Raw genomic sequence first — 19,022 nt, 5'->3', positions numbered from 1 at the left:
TAATTTAAGAATATTCAAGTCATTAAGATACATTTCTATCTGTTCTTGAGAGATTTTATCTTGTGTGTATACTTCTTGATAATAACTGCGGAAAACTTCCATAATACCATCTGGGGTTTCAACCGACTCTCCCCTAGCATTCTCCAACAAAACAATACATTGAGTCGCTTGTCTACCCCGCATCCTTTGAGCCAAACATCTCCCCGTTGTCTCACCGTATTCATATCTTTCAGTTTTATGAGTATTATACTGAGAGGCTATATCTTGACTCCACACCCCGTTAATCCTGGATTTACAACTAGCAACCTTAGTTTGTTGCGCTTGAGAGTCAACATTAGACTGAATTACCATCATAAGTTCAGATTCTGCCAGTCTAAGGTCTTCGAGCATTTCAGCAATCCTGGCTTTTTGTATTTTTTGTTTAGCCCAGCCATAACTACACGTTTCCCCCCTGATACCTGCTTTCAAGGAATCCCATACCATCGGCTGGCTAGCAGTGCCTCTATTAAAATCTAGAAATTGTGCAGCCCATTATTTAATATGCGTAGCAAACTCTTCGTCACTTACACATTTTTTATTGAAAGTAAATGATCGGATTGAGCAAGTCGGCTGCATGCATATCACCTTTAGGACAATCAAGCTGTAATTTTTTTTTTCCTATACTTTTAATGTAAATCACAAAATATTGACAAACAATATCGTTGTACACTAATGTTGAATACAAAAATATTGTTTTTTAACATATACATAGTTAAAAGCAGTAAGCATTAAATGTATTAACATGTAACAGTAACATGATGTTAATTAAATATACTTAATTAATAAAAAATATAAATGAAATACTTATTTAAAAATCACACATATATATGTATGTGAGTATGTTTATTTAAACACATATAATTTTAAACTGTTATTAAAATAATATTTTTAATTTATATAATTATTTACTCATTTTTGTAACGTTTAATAACATAACAAATAAGTACATATATGTGTGTGTGTATATATATATATATATATATATATATATATATATATATATATATATATATATATATATATATATATATATATATATATATATATATCACACTGAACCTCCTCCTTTAGCGAAGAAGCAGAGGCCACACAGGGGAGACAGTGGAAGCTTTTTTAATGAATCTGCGACATTATGCATTTCGGCCTGGCGGCCTTCCTCAGATGCCTAGCAATGTTTAGGCGGCTGCACCACTCGCTATTTGAATGTCCTGCTGGCCCTTATTGGTCAGATTCCGCCCTGCCCCCTTCCATGAGTTGTGTGCTCACCACTCGCCGCCGATGCTGACCACGAGTCCCAGAATCCCCTTCTCTGGTAAGTGTTGCACGGGGACGTTTCCATGTGGTTGGGCAAAGTCCAGGCAATTTGCGATGTGCTGACAGTCTATTTCCTGTAACTGTGATTCAAAAAATGCTTCCTCTGGTCCCCAATCGTTCCTGCCACCCAGCATACAGTGTCCACAGGGTCGGGGAAGATATGAAAATTCAATTCCCCCCTCCATGAAGTCACGGACTGCGCTACAGCTGCCCTTGTGTTGTCTGTGCTGTGTGGCGTGATCCGGGTCTTTCCAATAACTTGGACGAAGAAGAAATCATGCCGGAGCATGCACCAGCATGACCCGGGCCAGCCTTGAAGAACGGGACCCCTGTAGCGCGTAAGTACATATATATATATATATATATATATATATATATATATATATATATATATATATATATATATTAAAACCAACAAATGAACTGGATTTCTTTTTTTAAACATTCCAATTTAATTACACATAGAAAAACCAATATAGAAAATACCATTTCACAAAAAATATATTACTTATTACAAACATTAATAATTAAAAAAACATTCATTTAAAACACAGAAACATTATAATAATATAAATTTGAACAATATAAACAAAACTATAAAATTCTAGGAATAATACATATACTATTACCACTTCAGTCAGCGCAACAGTAGGGAAAGGTTTGGACGCCAGAGGGGTTCAAATTAGTATTCCCACTGCAGTCGGTGAAAGTGTTGGACTGTGCAACAGTAAAATTTATTATTCCCACTTCAGTCTGCACAACAGTAGCAAAAGTGTTGAACTCAGGAGGGTTGGGGCATGGCCAAGATGGCAGCCGCGACGAATTTACTGTAAGAAGCTCCAGAGCTGGCCCGCTTACTCTCCTACAATATCCTGTCCAGCATATTCATAGCATGTGGAAGACCTAGATGTAGCCAACTCATTTCTGGTACCTAAACTTGTGAGGAGTCCCCTGGTCTTTATTTGCAGTTCCCGTCATGAAGGCATGAAGAAGATAACCATCAGAACATCACTGTGCTGGCTGGCATTCCTGCTGCAGGCCCCGAAGGACTGTTGTTGAGCTACCCTCCCATATAATACACTACAATCCTAACATTTGGAGTGGTGCACCACTCGAAAGTGAAGGTTGTTTGTCAATAAGTCATATAGGGCCCGATGTAGGTAGGCATTTACCGGTCGGTAACGGCCGAATTCGGCCGTTACCGACCGGTAAATGCCTTTTCCTATGTAGGAGGCTTTTATTTACAGATTCGGTATTTTTACCAATTCTGTATTTACCGAATCGGTAAATTTACCGAATCGGTAAATACAGACTCGGTAAAAATACAGAATCTGTAAATTCTAATGTAGGTAGCACTGTTGACAGTGCTAGAGGCCTCTAAGAATTCGTTATTTACCACCCAATACAATTGGGTGGTAAATAAGGAATTCCTGTGTACATGCACATCTGTGCATGTACACCTGTGCCATGTGGCACACATACATGCCCTAAGGGCATGTATGTGTGTCACATTGCACACAAGCCAAAAACAGGGGTGCTACAGGGTGTCAAAGTGACACCCTGTTCCCCCTGGCAGGATTCGGTAATTATTGATTCGGTAATTACCGAATCGGTATTTGCCATTGATTCCTATGGGCTTCAAGGCCCATAGGAATCAATGGCAAATACATATTCGGTAATTACCGAATCGGTAATTACCGATTTTTACCGATTCGGTAATTAATTCAGTAAAAATACCTACATTCCCATTGCCAGTTCTTAAATACCGAATCGGTATGATTCGATATTTAAGAAGTGGTAATCTGGGATTACCTACATCGGGCCCATAGTCTTGTTTTAATGTCTTAGTAAATCCTTTAATTTCATAAGTATCCAAAAGTAAAAATTGCCAGCCAACGCGTTTCGTTCATATACAATGAACTTCTTCAGGGCATGGAGTGTAGATACTACCAAACGGAGCTGACGGCTGCTTCCAGTTCATCATCAGATTCATCATATGCTGGCCCTTATCAAGGCGGCCTACGCAGTCTTTCTGTACACGTGCAATTTCTCCCCCAGGATCGTACATCATTCCATGCCCTGAAGAAGTTCATTGTATATGAACGAAACGCGTTGGCTGGCAATTTTTACTTTTGGATACTTATAAAATTAAAGGATTTATTAAGATATTAAAACAAGACTATACGACTTATTGACAAACAACTTGCACTTTCGAGTGGTGCACCACTCCACATTTTGGGTTCGTTCATTATCTGCCTAGCAGCTGGCACCCAACGATGGCAGGTGCTGGAGTACTCATCCGGAATTAGTGTTGAAACTATCACGAAGGGAACACAGCAGGGGAGTGCGGTCACTGTGCCCGCCGTTGCCCGTAACGGTACTCAGTTTACACTACAATCCTCACAATGGGCAAAGTGGACAATTGTACAGGGCCCCACATGTCAAGCAGCCCCCTGGTTAAATGAGAAGGAAAGTTCTCCCCTGTATAGTGCACTCATGCACCCTATGACAGCTTAAAGGCTTCATGTATTGGCAAAATTCATACCAAAGTTTCCAAATCTGTAAAAATCCCAATGTAAAAGAGTTTAATTTCTAAAACAACTACAACAGTGTCAGACCTAAAAATACGAGATCCAGTTGCAAAAAGAAACGGCTTAATAAATACTCATTCGTTTTTGGCATGGTTTAAATTAAATTTAACCATTATCATAAAGGAGAACAGTACTATTTGGATGGCAGGCAACAGAGAGTTTGGACCTCAGTTCTGAATGTGCAATGTTTAATTTAATATCGTTTGGCATAACTAGGGCTTGAATTAGCAAAAAAAAAAAACAGGGCCCTGCCAAAAATACATTTTGCTCAGGGCCCGCAAATTCTTAAGACTTCACTAAAACAAAGCCCATAAGGTTGGATTATGGTAGAAAAAAAAGGTTTAGACTGTACAGAGAAAATAAGAGCACCAGGAACAGAACTTTAAGTACTTAACAGTACAGACCATGCCTTACAGATCGCCACAGATTCTGGATGCTATTAAACAAGAAATTAATAACATTTTGAAAACAATAGCAGCATAAACATTACCACTTGAGTGAGCTGGAACGCAGCCAAAAACGACAAATAGAAAAAATGAGCAAGTAAGGGAGTTCTAGGGGAGAAATTAGACATGGGGAAATCTATGTTTGAGAGTAGTGTTTACTCAGCAACACCTGGGTGAATTACCTAATGCCAAATAAACTTTCATTGGTCTCACTAGAGGAAAGACAAACCCCACCAAAATATATAAAATTTCTCTATGTAAATGTTGAGTTTTTACAGATTTTTTATTAGGGATGGGTGAAATGTTTGATTCCGTCTGCGGAATTGGCGGAATTTTGCGACTTCGCGTTACTCTTGTAACGCGGAGTTCTGGCCAAATTTTGCTAATCGCCGCATGGCAGAATTATTTTACTGTTAAACTTTAGAAATGCTAGTTAGCGAGTGCAAACAAGATATGGCATTCCCGTGCAAGATTTTCTAATTCGGCCGGTCACGAGCAGTCGCGGTCAGTTGGTTGCATCTCGGCTAGATTTGCTGCGGCTCAAGTAGATTTTCTACTGGAAAGGCAGCAAAAACAACTCGAATGGCTGCGTGGTCTTGTGCACCGCATGTGCTCATTTTTTAGAGCTGTTCATGCTACTAGAGCTGGATATCAGCACGACTTGCATATTTCCCGCCCGTTGGTGGAACTCCGCAGAATCCTACTGGGTTTTATGTAACTCTGTAGAACAACACGGAGTGAAACTCCACAAGCTCCGCCCACCCCTAATTTCTACATATAAATACAGATAGAAAACAGCCTTATTCCCTGTCTGTTTTTAATCTGAACAACTGGAAAATACAGAAATGTGACCTTCATTTGACCTGACATCTTTGTGTTGTCAGTCCTGCCAGTCAGGCGGTGCACGCAGACAAAACGGGAAGTTAAAAATAATATATTCTACTGAATCTTAAAGAGATAATCACATGTATGTGGGCTAGTAGTACACTACTAAGGGGCAGATTTACAAGCCCCTTGCGCCACGTTTACGCTGCTGTTGCGTCACGCAAGGCGGCGTAAACGTGGCGCATCCCTACAAGGCATTTACAACGTGACGCATCTATGGATATGCGTCACGGTGTAAGGCCCTGCGCCACATGAAACCTGCGTCAGGTTTCATGTAGGCGTTCCGGTGCAGGGGGGGCGTTCCGTCGAAGGAACGCCCCTGAAAAGTGACTCAGTGAAATCTACAAGATTTCACTGAGTTACTTTCCCAACGCTGATGCGTCAAAACCCTGCGCCTGCTTGAAGCAGGCGTAAGGCTTGACGCACCACGTTAAAGATAGGGCAAGTTGGAAAAGTGCTGGAGTTGTGTGCCGCACGCAACACAACTTCAGCACTGCGCCAACTTTACGCCCAAGATGCGACACGCATCTGTTCATTCCTGCGCCATGGTGCGCCGCATTGTAAATGTGGTGCATCATGGGTGGCGCAAGAATGAACTTGCGTGCCGTTTCTTTCCTGGCGCATCTCTGCCGATTTGCAGAGATGCGTCAGGCAACGTAAATCTGCCCCTAAGTTTTCAGGTTAGATCATAGTTTTATTTTATGGGACTATTTAGTCACTAAAACCTTGCAGACAATGAAGTCTGAGTTCACCTGTATTAGTTTAACAACTACAGAATTATACTATTTACAGTTTTGTTTTTTCACTGAACAAAAATATGTGTATAACAAATAATATTAAAATGAGAATAAAATAATGTTCAAAATAGGTTTAAACTGCAAAAACAAATATATCGATGACACTGACCTGGGTTCCCTAACCATAAAGAACAACAATTGTGTATGGATTTATGATCGGGCCTCCAGATATGAGGCGCCCAGCAGCAGCCGACATATTGATCTGAAATCTAGAACCTCCCAACCTCCCAAAGAAATATTCTTATGAGCAGAGTCTTCACGTTTTTCCAGGGGGTGGACACTCATTTTTGGAGGCCTGGACTTATTTTTTCCTCAACTTATCCTGAGCAAGAGAGAGAAAGGCAGAACAACAATACCAGAAAGGCAGAAGAGGGTGAAAGCGGTGGGGAGAGGATGTGGTCCGTGGGCTAGACTGCCGACTATGGTGGTGGAAACAGCAGCGTTCGAGCCTCGGGGTCGCGTCCACATCCTGTGATTCTAGGCATATCACTTTGGGGCAGATTTACAAGCCCCTTGCATCGTTTTTGCACCGCAGTTGCGTCAGTTTTTGTGACGCAGTAGCAGAGTAAAAATGCGGCCCATTTACAACGTGACGCATCTAGAGAGATGCGTCACGTTGTGAATCCCTGCGTCACATTATACTACCTGCGTCGGGTATAATGTATGCAGGGTGGGCATTCCAACGCAAAAAGCCTCGTAAAAGTGACGCAGTGAAATCTACAAGATTTCACTGCGCCACCTCTAGGACGCCACTGCCTCTCTAATTCTTACTCCTGCTTGAAGCAGGTGTAAAGAGTGACGCAGCACAATGAGGATGTATTGCTGGAGTTGCGTTGTGCTTGTGCCACGACTCCAGCAATGCGTGACTTTTGCGTCAACAGATGCGTCAGAATTTGTGACGCATCTGTCAATCCTTGTGCCATGGTTCGCCGTATTGTAAATACGGCGCATCGATAGTGGTGCAAGGGTTTCTCAAAGTGGGGCAGGGAAAATGACGCATCTTCACAGATGCGTCACTTTCTTGTAAATCTGCCCCTTTATCTCGCCGTTCCTGAATGTGTAACGTAACCTGGGCTCATGTAAAGCGCTCCAATACCTTCGGGTCGAGTTTGCGCTATATAAAATGTGCCAAAAAAAAACTAAAAAAGAGGAAGGAAGAGGTTTCCTATTAGTGACAAGAGGAGAAAGGGAGAAAAAAGTAACACGAAGTGCAAAGTGTTGAAAAAACCGGCGTGAGGTGGAATCAAGAATCGTTCAGGTGGCCTGGAAATTTCGCCATTCCGGTCTTCTGCAGCGTCAGCGGCCGGCTCGTAAGAAAATGTGCCTATTTATTTATGTATTAAAAATTATATTTTAAATTCATCCTGCACACTAGTCGCTGATTAGAGCGCCTCCTTTTATTTTCAGGTTTCAGGCGCCACCTTGTGGTCATTGCGTGAAGACGTTTCTTTTGATAATATGTCAAATAATTATCGACGTTTTGCCAGATGTTAGTTTTTTTCCAATTCATTGTCAGACTGGGGGAAACGAACACAGTCAGGATAATGTTGACTGACGGCACACACTGCACGGATTAGGCGTGGTATTTTGACATGCTGAGGAGACACTTGAAATGCAAGACAATCTATCAGACCAGATCAATATGATGGGATCAAAGCTATTGACCGGCTGCCAATACAAGTCCCAAACACCAGAATACAAAACATCCCATTGAGTCATGCATACACCTGATTGAACAATGATGCAATGAAAAATAAATAAAATTAAACATATATATATATAAACAAATGTAAGTGCAAGGAAACCACACTTGCAAGCACACGTCACATCCCTAATCATTATTATAGGACGCTGTAGAAATGCCAATACTCTCCACAATAGCCACAATGGAAGTGCCATCTGTCGTGCCTTCCCCTCAATCATTACAGGAGCCGGAGAGTATGGTTCCATACTTCTTTATTCATTCATGTTCTATTCTTAACTGCCCCTCGATCTCCTGTTCCTTCCCATTCCTGTTCCTGGTTCCCGGCTCCGCCCCCCAACTACTAGACTGCATCACGACGTGACATCTCCCCCCTTTTTAACAAACAAAATTGATTCCCGACACTTCTATGATATCTTGATCAGCTGCACGGGGCGGCGGCCCGCCTGTTTGAGTCATGAGACACATCTCCATCACAGGCTCAAACTCGGTCCGTTTCTCAGGTGTCAGCAGGGTGCAGTCTGTTGGAGACACTTCATTGTGTCTTTCCGGCTGCATTGACAGGAGTATCGCTTCTTGAGATGCGGTTATCGATGGCTCCACTAGATGTCGGCTGTTCGTATTCTTTTGTAGTTCTTGTTTGAGCGGCAATTGATCGCTTGCACGTGTGTCCGTTGTTTTGGTTTTCTTCCGCGCGCCTGCATGCACTTCTATTTCTCGTTGTCTTATTCGGTCAAAGACAACACTGTCCTCCTGTCCTTGAACAGGCATCTCAGACAACACAGATGCACGTTTTCCTTCTGACTGATGATGAGGCCCTCTCTTCCCCAACGTGTTGGCCCCTCTGGGTATGGTGACTGGGTGGTCCTTTTCCGCCCAGCGGGTACCGTCACCTGCATCTGTGCTTCTTCTGTGTCCTTTTTGCGTAAGCCTTGCTGACCCCTTCAATGGTGACGGTGTGTTCTTCACGTTATGGTGTTCCTGGGGCTGACAATGGCATGTTGTCTTGTGGGGAGTTCAGACATTGCTGGTTGTTGGCCTGAGGTGTGTTGCTTTGGACAGGGAAGGCGGCCTTTGCTTCCACTGTATTTTCAAATGGTGGACACTGTGACCGTTGTCGGTACCAGGGCTCTGTTGATTTCAGTGATTGTCCGGACATGCTTTCTGAGTCGGTCAACGACGCACTCCTGGAGTCGACGTTATCGAGGAGATGCTCCTCTGGGTTCATCTTTTGAGTTATTGCTATGACGGGGCTGTTTGCTAGCCACGTATGTGCTTCCTTGGTTTGGTCTTGAGATGTTTGACTCTTCTCTGTTTTCTCCTGATCACGGATGGCTTGAGCGTATGCGTCTTGAGTTGTTCGAGGGTTGTTTGCTGGCCACGTGTTTACTTCCTTGGTTTGGTCTTGGAGTATTTGACTCTTCTCTGTTTTCTCCAGATCACAAATGGCTTGAGCATATGTATCTTGAGTTGTTCTAGTGTACGTGCGTATCGGTTTCTGGGGATGACGTGGCTTGTCCCCTCGCCGGTGTTTGGTCCTTTCTTCATAATTGTTGAGTCGACTGTCGTCGGTCTCCTCTGTGCAATCTGTGTCTCTGCCTGATGGTTCTCCGGAGTAGACTGTGTGGTCTGTGTCTCTGCTCGATGGTTCTCCGGAGTAGTATGTTGGTTTCCGAATAGGACGTGACTTGTCCCCTCGCCGGTGTTTGTAGTGTTTGTTAAGACCATTGAGTAGACTGTCTTCGGCCTCCTCTGTGTGGTCCGTGTCACTGTTTGACATGTCTCCAGAGTAGTGTGTTGGGTGGCTTCTCGGTGGTATGTCAAACCGGTTGTCACGGTTCCTGGTCGTCCCAGTCTTTCGCACACCCTTATCCGTTGTCCTTTGTGTTGGTGACTCAGGGATTTCCCTGTCACTTCGTCTTTCATGATGTCTTACTTCTAGTCCGCTTTCGCCCTCCCTCTCTCGGGTTTTGTTTGACTCCTGGGCTTTCCTCGTGGACATGGGGAATGTCTCCTTTCTTCTCTTTTTTTTGATTCCTGCTTCCCTGTCACTTTGTCTCTCATGGTGTCTTGCTTCTAGTCCGATTCCTGCTTCCCTGTCACTTTGTCTCTCATGGTGTCTTGCTTCTAGTCCGATTCCTGCTTCCCTGTCACTTTGTCTCTCATGGTGTCTTGCTTCTAGTCCGCTTTCGCCCTCCCTCTCTCGGGTTTTGTTTGACTCCTGAGCTTTCCTCGCGGACATGGGGAGTGTCTCCTTTCTTCTCTTTTTGTTTCCTGCTTCTTGATGGAATTCTTTGGACGCTTCCCTCGCTGTGACCCGCTCTCCAATTTCGGCTCTCCTGATGATCTCTTTTAGCGAGAACCGCCCTTGAATGATCTTGCGCTTGGTGTCGGGTTTCGAACAGCCTTCAATCACCCGCAGTCGGATTGCATCTTCATTTGTGAAGGTGTCGAAGTGGCAACATGTCACTAGACGTTGCAGTCGGGTAATAAAGCTTAGTAAGGGTTCTAATGGTTCCTGCCGTGCTGCGTTGAAAGCAATGCGTGCATGATCCACGTCTTCCTTCGCATAAAAATGAGCGAGCAGCGTCTCTCTGAGTCCCCTATATGTCTCTGTGTCTTTTGCTAGAAATGTTTTGATTAGACGTCGGCCTTCGTGACCCACCAGCTGAAGCAGTAGTAGTCGACGTCTGCTATCCCTCCACTCACCGATCGTTGTGAGGAATTCGTCCACCGACTCCAGCCACTTGGACCATTCAGGACCTAAACAGTGAGCGCTGGTCTGTGCCACTGGAGGAGGTACTCCAATGCAGGGATTGGGTTTATGCGTGTCTTTCCTCATAGGCATGATGGTGTGGTACACAGGCTTCAGGTAGACGGACTTGATTTCTTGAGATCAGCTTGGTCGTCACTCAGCCGTTGGCGGTATGATTCTTTGTTTGTGGTTGTTGTGTTTGGTCGTTCGTGTTTGCTTGCACTGGTCGTGTGTGCTCATTAGGGCTTGTTTTCTTGTATTTGCCAAGGCATGTTGTGGTTTCCTCTAGTCTTCACCACTGGTTGTTTCCTGCGGTCACACCGTTGTTTTTACTTGTGCTTGTTTCTTTGTTAGGCCTCTTGCCTTTGCTTATGTTTTCTGTTGACTTCAAGTATTGTATGTTCTCACACTTGTTGGCAGATTCTACAACTGCCTGACTCTACCATGGCCGACACGTACAGTCTAATGGGGGCCTATGGCTGGCGCCTGACTCTAAGATGGCCGCCGCTCGAGACAGACTCTGCTTGTATCTGCTCGAGATTTCTTCGTGTAAATGCTGAGTTCAAAGTCTCTGACTTATTTATTTTTGCTGGCTCATTATGTGGGAGCGCAAATGCTCAGGACTCACCCCAAACCTCTCTGGTACTGTCGGCAGGCAGTCTCGAGTCCGGTCTTCACTTTCTCTTTTCGCGCTCTTTCTGAGCATCGCGTCGGGACCCCTGCAGGCTCTCAGGTGTCAGGTCACCCTTTGGAGGCACACAGGCAAACGGGCAATCACCCTCTGGAAGCACACGGGTAAGCGGGCAATGCCTCCGCTGTGCTGATCAGCAGGTTTGGGGCACGGGCAGCACTTTCTTTAGAGCAGCGCTAATCTTCGCGTTTTGTGCAGCATACGCGTGCACTGCTGGATGTGATCTTGGTTCCGAGCCCCCGCAGGCTATGCCGACACAGGCTGCAGACTCACCGTGCTCGGCGGGCAGCTCCCTTCTTTTCTTCAGTTACTGGTCATTCAAGAAAGGCAGCATTCAGGCGCGGCGTGTGGGGCATTTCATCTTCGCGCTCCTCACGCGTTGCGCTGACACAGGCTGCAGGCTCTCTGTTTTCTTGGCCGTCTACGGGCGGCAGGGGTCTTAGGCAGTGTGGGGCTTCAGTTACTATCCCACCTTCGTCGCCAGTGTCGTGCCTTCCCCTCAATCATTACAGGAGCCGGAGAGTATGGTTCCATACTTCTTTATTCATTCATGTTCTATTCTTAACTGCCCCTCGATCTCCTGTCCATCCCATTCCTGTTCCTGGTTCCCGGCTCCGCCCCCCAACTACTAGACTGCATCACGACGTGACACCATCGACTCGAGAAAACTCACAAGTTTATGAAAGTACAGCAAAGTGGCAAGAAGAAAATATATACAGATTTGATACATAGATTGAAATAGGATTTCTTTGAAAAAAATACCAGATATATATTTGCATTTTCCTCTTCTGGAACAGCCAGGATCTGGCAGGTGAAGAAGAAGTTGTATTAAATTAATAGGAAACTTAAAACCATTGAAACGAGTCAGGCAGCTCTGAAATACTTTCTAAATGATTTAGTTATTTCTTTGCTGTTTTGACATAAAAATATCAGATTTCACTGCTCTTCTCAATATTTTTATAGGCCGGAAATAAAAAAATTGGCCAGGTGCCAACCCTAGGTTCAGTTCATAGGCTGGACTGAGGAGCATCAATGAATCGTGGGTGGTTTTGATAAAGTAGAGACAGTGGATAACATATAGGATGCTACTGCAAGTCACGTACGTGTCTGTACACTAAGGCCCACATGCATCAAGCATTTTTGGAGTCGCAAACGGTGCGATTCCTTAAAATCGTCCGTTTGCGATTCCAAAAATGCTTTTTGAGATGCATCATGCTCTTTTAGAAATCGCAACTTTTTTGCGATTTCTAAAATTGCGATAGCATTTCAGAAATCGCAATTTTGCGATTTCTAAAATGCTATGCATCATTTGATTTCAAATTGCGAAATTTGAAATTGCAAGTGCAAATTACCACGAAGTTGAACCTCGTGGTAATTTGCGAAATAGTTTAAAAAAGCACAAACATGCATTTTTTAAACTGTAAAGTTACAGACACACACGTGTGTCTGTAACTTATACTCAAAAGTCCATTTCATGGGTGAAGGGGGGGGTCATTTGGACCCCCCTCTCCACCCTTGAAATGCATTGCTGAATTGCGATTTCAAATTGCGAATTCGCAATTCCCATTCATTCCTATGGGCATTTTAGCCCATAGGAATGAATGGGAATTGCGAATTCGCACTTTGCTAATCGCATAATATTTGAGAATCAGTAAAAATTGCGATTTTTACTGATTTTCAAACATTTTGCGAAAATGTACATGCATCCCATTTTGCATTTCCTAATTTGCGATTCCCTAAAAATCGCAAATTAGGAAGTGCAAAATGAAACAATGATGCATGTGGGCCTAATTCTGGTAGCACAGAGAGACAACTATGGGACTATGGAAGTGTTGCTCTCTGCGGCCTGGCCAGAGAAACAACGCCCCTCTAAGAAGAGCCTCAATCAATACAGCCACTCGATTCATCACAGGCACCAAAAGAAACTGCCACATTTCCCCTGACCTGCGTGCCTTCAACTGGCTACCTTTTCAGGCCAGAATCCATTTGAAAATCGCATGTATGAGACATAAAGCTTTGCATCACAAAACCCCGAGATACCTAGCGGAGAAACTAGTACTATTGGGTGGTAGCAGATCTACTAGGAGCTCTAAAAATCTGATACTTAAACCTCAATGGGGCACATGCATCATTGTAAATTGCATTCGCAAATGGTGCGAACCGCAAAATTCGGCCGTTTGCGAATGCAATTTCAATTTTTGGGATGCATCACCATTTTTGACCTTTTTCGCAATTTAAGAAATCGCAAAATTGCGATTTCTTAAATAGCGATTGCATTTAAGGAATCTCAAATTGAGATTCCTTAATTGCAATGCATCAAACTTAAAATATTTGCGAATTCGCAAATAAGGGGAGCAAATTACCATGAAGTTGACCTTCATGGTAATTTGCGAAAACTTTGAAAAATGCACTAAAGTGAATTTTCAAAGTTCCATTTTACACACACACATGCCCTTGGGGCATGCCCTTAGGGCATGTGTGAGTGCAAGATGTACTTATAGGCAGATTACAGGGTGTCCTTTGGAGACCCCTGCACCCTTGAAATTGCATTCTCAATTTGCGATTCTCTAATGGAGAATCGCAAATTAGAAATGTCTTCACATTCATTCCTATGGGCCCCTAGGCCCATAGGAATGGATGGGGAGGTATTCCTTAATCGCGATTCTCAATTAGAGAATCGCAATTAAGGAATTTTAAGAAATCGCTATTTTTTTTGCAATTTCTTGTTGCATTGCAGTTTGCAATTCCTTAATTGTGATTCCTTATTTTTCACAATTAAGGAATCGCAAAAAGCAATATTGATGCATGTGCCCCAATGTTTCTCCAAGAAGAAAACCTACAACAGTACCTTCTCAGGAATGGCTCCCAGGATTTAGAACGCCTTGCCCCCAGAAACGAGACCTAACCCGTCCGCAGCTCTTTAAAAAAAGAAGCGAAATCGATTCTCTTGGCCAAATTCACCTGAACCTTTTTTTTGTACACTCTTGAAAATATATGCTAGTCTCTAATTTTTACCTCAACTATATTCACATAATTCACTGTACTTATATGTATATGTCGATATATTTGCCCTGTAAAGCGCTCTGATACCCTCACTTCCTGGTGGAGCCGCGCAGAGTGGCCATTGTGGCAGGGTGGCGCTCTAGTGGTCGACCAATCACAAACGTCTATAAAACACCATGGCCCTACGCGCAGCGGATGAGCGCAGCGGGCGCGCCTAAGGCAAGCCCATCTGCGCCCGTCCGCACCAGACTGGGACCTGGGGCCACGGGCTATGCCCAAAAACACACTTATTCGCCGGGTAAGCTTCTTTCTCTTAGACCTCCTCCTCACCTTTGTCCTCCCATACGGAGACGTACTGCAACCTATGGCATCCATTTAAACGCTAAACATTTTAATACTCCGTCGGCGAGCGATCCTCAATTAAAACTACGGTGCCTATATCTTAATACCAGATCTATGGTTAAGCACCAATCGGATACTTTTCTATTGCTCACCACAGAAAAACCTGACATCCTTTTGGTTACAGAGACTTGGCTTTCCCAGGACTCATTACCGGACATTCTCCCAGCTCTCCCATCTGAGTATTACATTATAGCTGAGAATTGTCCGATGGGCAAAAGGTGTGGGGAGGGGGAGGGGGGGTAGCAGCCATTATTCGTAATGATTATAAATTCGTGCGGCTGCCTTCTCTGATCCTGAGTGACACTGAGAATATAGTAATTAAAATTGACACAGCTGATGGGGCCTTATTACTTGTCCTGCTCTATCGACCTCCTCAAACCATGATTACTTTTCCAATGTCTCTGGCAGAGCAGATTGCATATCTTGTGACTAAGTATCCGAAAATACTCCTGGTTGGCGATTTAAACTACTGGTTTGATAATACCACCAGCGATCCCCAGGCAATGGAACTTTCAGAACTATTTATTTATTTATTTATTTATTTATTTATTTAAGAAACTTATAAAGCGCACAGCTACCCCCAGAGGGGGTGTCCCGGCGCTACAGAGTACATGTCAAACAGAAAGGGAAAGCAGTTATAAGAGAAGGTGAACAACAAGGTCTTGTGTTTACGGCGGAACACTTGCTCCGACTCAATGAACCTAAGATCCAGTGGGAGGCTGTTCCAAAACTTGGCAGCAGCCACTCCAAACGTTCTGCCCCCGCTCCTGGTGCGACGGAATCTGGGTACCACGAGGAGACGTAGGCTGTTTGATCGCAAAGATCTGACAGATAAAGATAATTTGAGTCTTTTACTCAAATAGACCGGGCCTGATCCGTTAATAGCACGGAAGGCAAGGATCAGACATCAATCTGACTCAGCACATACATTCGGCTACTCATGTCAAAGGTCATACTTTGGACCAAATTTGGTCCCTCAATCTTTCCTTTTCATTACTATCCATTATGCCCTGCATTTGGTCTGACCATTTTTTTATTCAGTTTACACTAACTATCAGTGGGTGCACCAAATTACCACCCTTGGCGGGTAGAGAAACCAGGAAATGGAAAGCCATTAATACATCTGCCTGTTTTAAAACACTGGCATCCACGCTGCCAGTACCCAACAAGGAGGTAAACCTTATGGAGGAGGAGATCTCACATTGGCTCCTAAAGGCTACTGATACACATGTGCCTTTAGTAAAATTCACACGTTCACGCACTACGGATGCTCATAAGGGGTTCACCTCGGACCTTAAGAATTTAAAACTTGAGGTACGTCAGAAAGAAAGAAAGTGGAGAGCAAAATATAAGCCCCAAGAGGAGGAGTATATCGCGGCTCGCAGAAACCATTTAAGATCATTTTACAAAGTAAAACCAACTATTTATCTGGGAAAATTCTAAACTCTCAAAATAAAACCAAAGACATCTTCAACATAGTTAATGATCTGTGTAATAGCGAAAGAACTGTGCTTCCCTTGACTTCCTCGCAGGAACTTTGTAATTCATTAAATGATTTTTTCATAGATAAAATGGTCACCATAAAAAAGATTATTCAAAGTCTCACCTGCGGGGATCCCATTGAAGACATCTACCATAATCCAGTTACTTTAGATACTTTTCCATCCATTGATGAGAAGACTTTTTCAGAACTTCTTTCCCGTGTCAAATCTGGCTCGCCCTATGACAGCTGCCCCCCCCATATTCTAAAGGAGGTGTGTTCAGCTATCCCATCAGGAATCCTTTCTCTTTTGAATGAATCACTTACACAGGGCAAGGTTCCTGACAAGTTTAAAAATGCCACTGTGATTCCACTATTGAAAAAACCAGGAGTAGACCCCTTGGACCCAGCCAACTACAGGCCTGTTTCCCTCCTCCCTTTTTTCTCCAAACTCCTGGAGGCTCATGTATCCAGGTGTATGTCTAATTTTATCTAAAGCTCGGAATATCTAGAACCAAATCAAGCGGGATTTCGACCATCTCACTCAACAGAAACTGTCATTTTGGCTGTCCATGATACGTTAAGATCTAATGCAGATTAGGGCATCCGCAGGCCCTGGTGCTCTTTGATTTGTCGGCCACGTTCGACACGGTTGACTATAGCATTCTGATCAGCCGTGTCGAGCAGGCCGACCTCAGGGGCCCCGCACTGAACTGGACTGCCTCTTTCATTACAAATCGTACACAGTCAGTGAGATTGGGGTCTTTTACAGCCCCCAGGATGTCATCTACCTGTGGGGTTCCCCAAGGTTCGTCACTCTCCCCTTTATTATTTAATTTTTATCTTCGTCCACTGATTCACTCTTTAAAAAACTATAAAATCACCCTGTACAATTATGCTGACGATCTTCAGTTAATCATTCCCCTAAATACCCCGGACTCAGCCGCCGAATGCTCGGCCGTAATGTCACACATACAGAGATGGATGACTCTAAATCATCTCAAACTTAACCCGGGCAAGACAGAACTGATCTTGCCAGGGGAAAGCGAACTGAGCTGGGGTCGACATTTTTGGCCAACAGATATGGGAATCCCTCCCACAAAGACCGACTCGGTTAAAAGCTTAGGGATCACACTCAATGAGGATCTATCTCTCAAAGGCCAGGTAGGAATGGTGGTTTCTTCTAGTTTCTTCCAACTCAGAAAGATTAGGAAAATCGCCCACTTTTTAACACACTATGCACTCATTCAAGTAGTGATTGCCCTTGTCCTCTCTCGTCTGGATTTTTCTAACAGTCTTTACTTGGGCCTTCCAACTGGCCTATTAAAACGCCTCCAGATGGTTCAAAACCAGGCAGCTAGGCTCATTTGGAAGCAACCCAAGTGGGAATCAATTAGGGCTGGGCTGGAAAAACTCCACTGGCTGCCAGTGGCCCAGCGAATTGCTTTAAAGGCAGGGTGCATCACTTTCAGGGCGCTCCATGATAATGGCCCTATATTTATTAGGAAGGCCATCACTAATTATAAACTTACGCTCCACACATTTAAGCCTTGCAAATGTCTCTTCATTTAAAAGGAAACGCCAGGGTGGCAGCTGCTTTTACCATCTAGTTGCCTCCCTTTGGAACGCTCTCCCACTTTCTATTAGATAGAGCAATGACTTACTGGCATTTCGAAAGTCTTTAAAAACATGGCTTTTCCAACAGGCTTACGCTTAGAATTGTGTTTAGTGTGTTGAACAAATAGCGCCAAGAAACCCAAGGGTGTAGGTGCGCTCTAGAAATGGTTATTAACATAACATAACATACCCGCAAGGATCTTGTTCGCGCTATACAAATAAAATATACAAGACCACCAAAATAAAATAAATAAATAAATAAACTAAGAACCTGACATTCTGCTACTACAAATGATAACTACATAGGCCCGGATTTACTACTAAATGCCATGGGTGCTTCTGCAACGCTCACCGGTGCTTTAACCTCAGGGACTTTATGTCGCTAAAATGATTGAAAGTTGGAGTACACACTGCGAAAATCATATGTTATCGCGTAGCCCCAGAGCACTTAATAATGTAAGGAGAGTGGGTGGTTCAGAGAAGAGATATTTCAAACACCTATTGGCACCCACGCTGACTGCAACCTACTTTGTAGTGTCTAACCCAAATGATTCACACAGACACGGTGTAGTTATAAGGACCTTCTTTATTTTGCGTCCTCGCTCTTTCAAAGCTAACGGCTAACTAACTTCCCTTTGGTCACCCAGCTCCTCCCTTTCCCTTTCCGCCCGCCCTCGTCTCTCTGCTCGGGCCGGTCCTAGTGCCTGACCAGTTTGGTCACTGAGCACATTACATTGACGTCACTACATCTCTCCCCTCTGTGAATAAAAGAAACAAAATATATAAACACCACATCAAACTGTCTTTCTTTAAAGTTCTTCAATAAGGCGAGACGGTTTTGTGATCACACGTCTGGGGCGTGACTGAAGTTCGGGACTGTCACGCTCGCAAATGGCTTCTAGTGGAATAGCCGGAGGCCTCGCTTGATCTACTACGAAGTGAATGTATTAGTCCGCGATTGATTGTTCTGATTTGCTGGATCTGGTGGGGTGTCGGGACATGTAGTCTGCGGGGTTTGCGTCTTTTCCTGGCTTGTGAATTATGGTGTAGGTGTATTCTTGGAGCCGTAGGCCGCATCGCTCTATTCTCTGTGGCATTTTTGCTTGCGGGTTACCAAAGATTATGATCAAAGCTTGGTGGTCAGTTACTAGTGTAAAATGCTTCCCTATGTGTCGTCGGTCTTCTTCTCTGTCATATTGCGCGAGGATGGCTCCTAGTCCTACAGGACTGGCATCCACCGTAATTTCTGTCTTCTGTTTTGGATCGAAGTAAGCCAGGTTCTTTGCTGACTCTACCGTCC

The sequence above is a fragment of the Lissotriton vulgaris genome, chromosome 3_1 (genome assembly GCF_964263255.1).
Source record: "Lissotriton vulgaris chromosome 3_1, aLisVul1.2, whole genome shotgun sequence".
Lineage (NCBI taxonomy): Eukaryota > Metazoa > Chordata > Amphibia > Caudata > Salamandridae > Lissotriton > Lissotriton vulgaris.
This window is presented reverse-complemented; position numbering follows the sequence as displayed.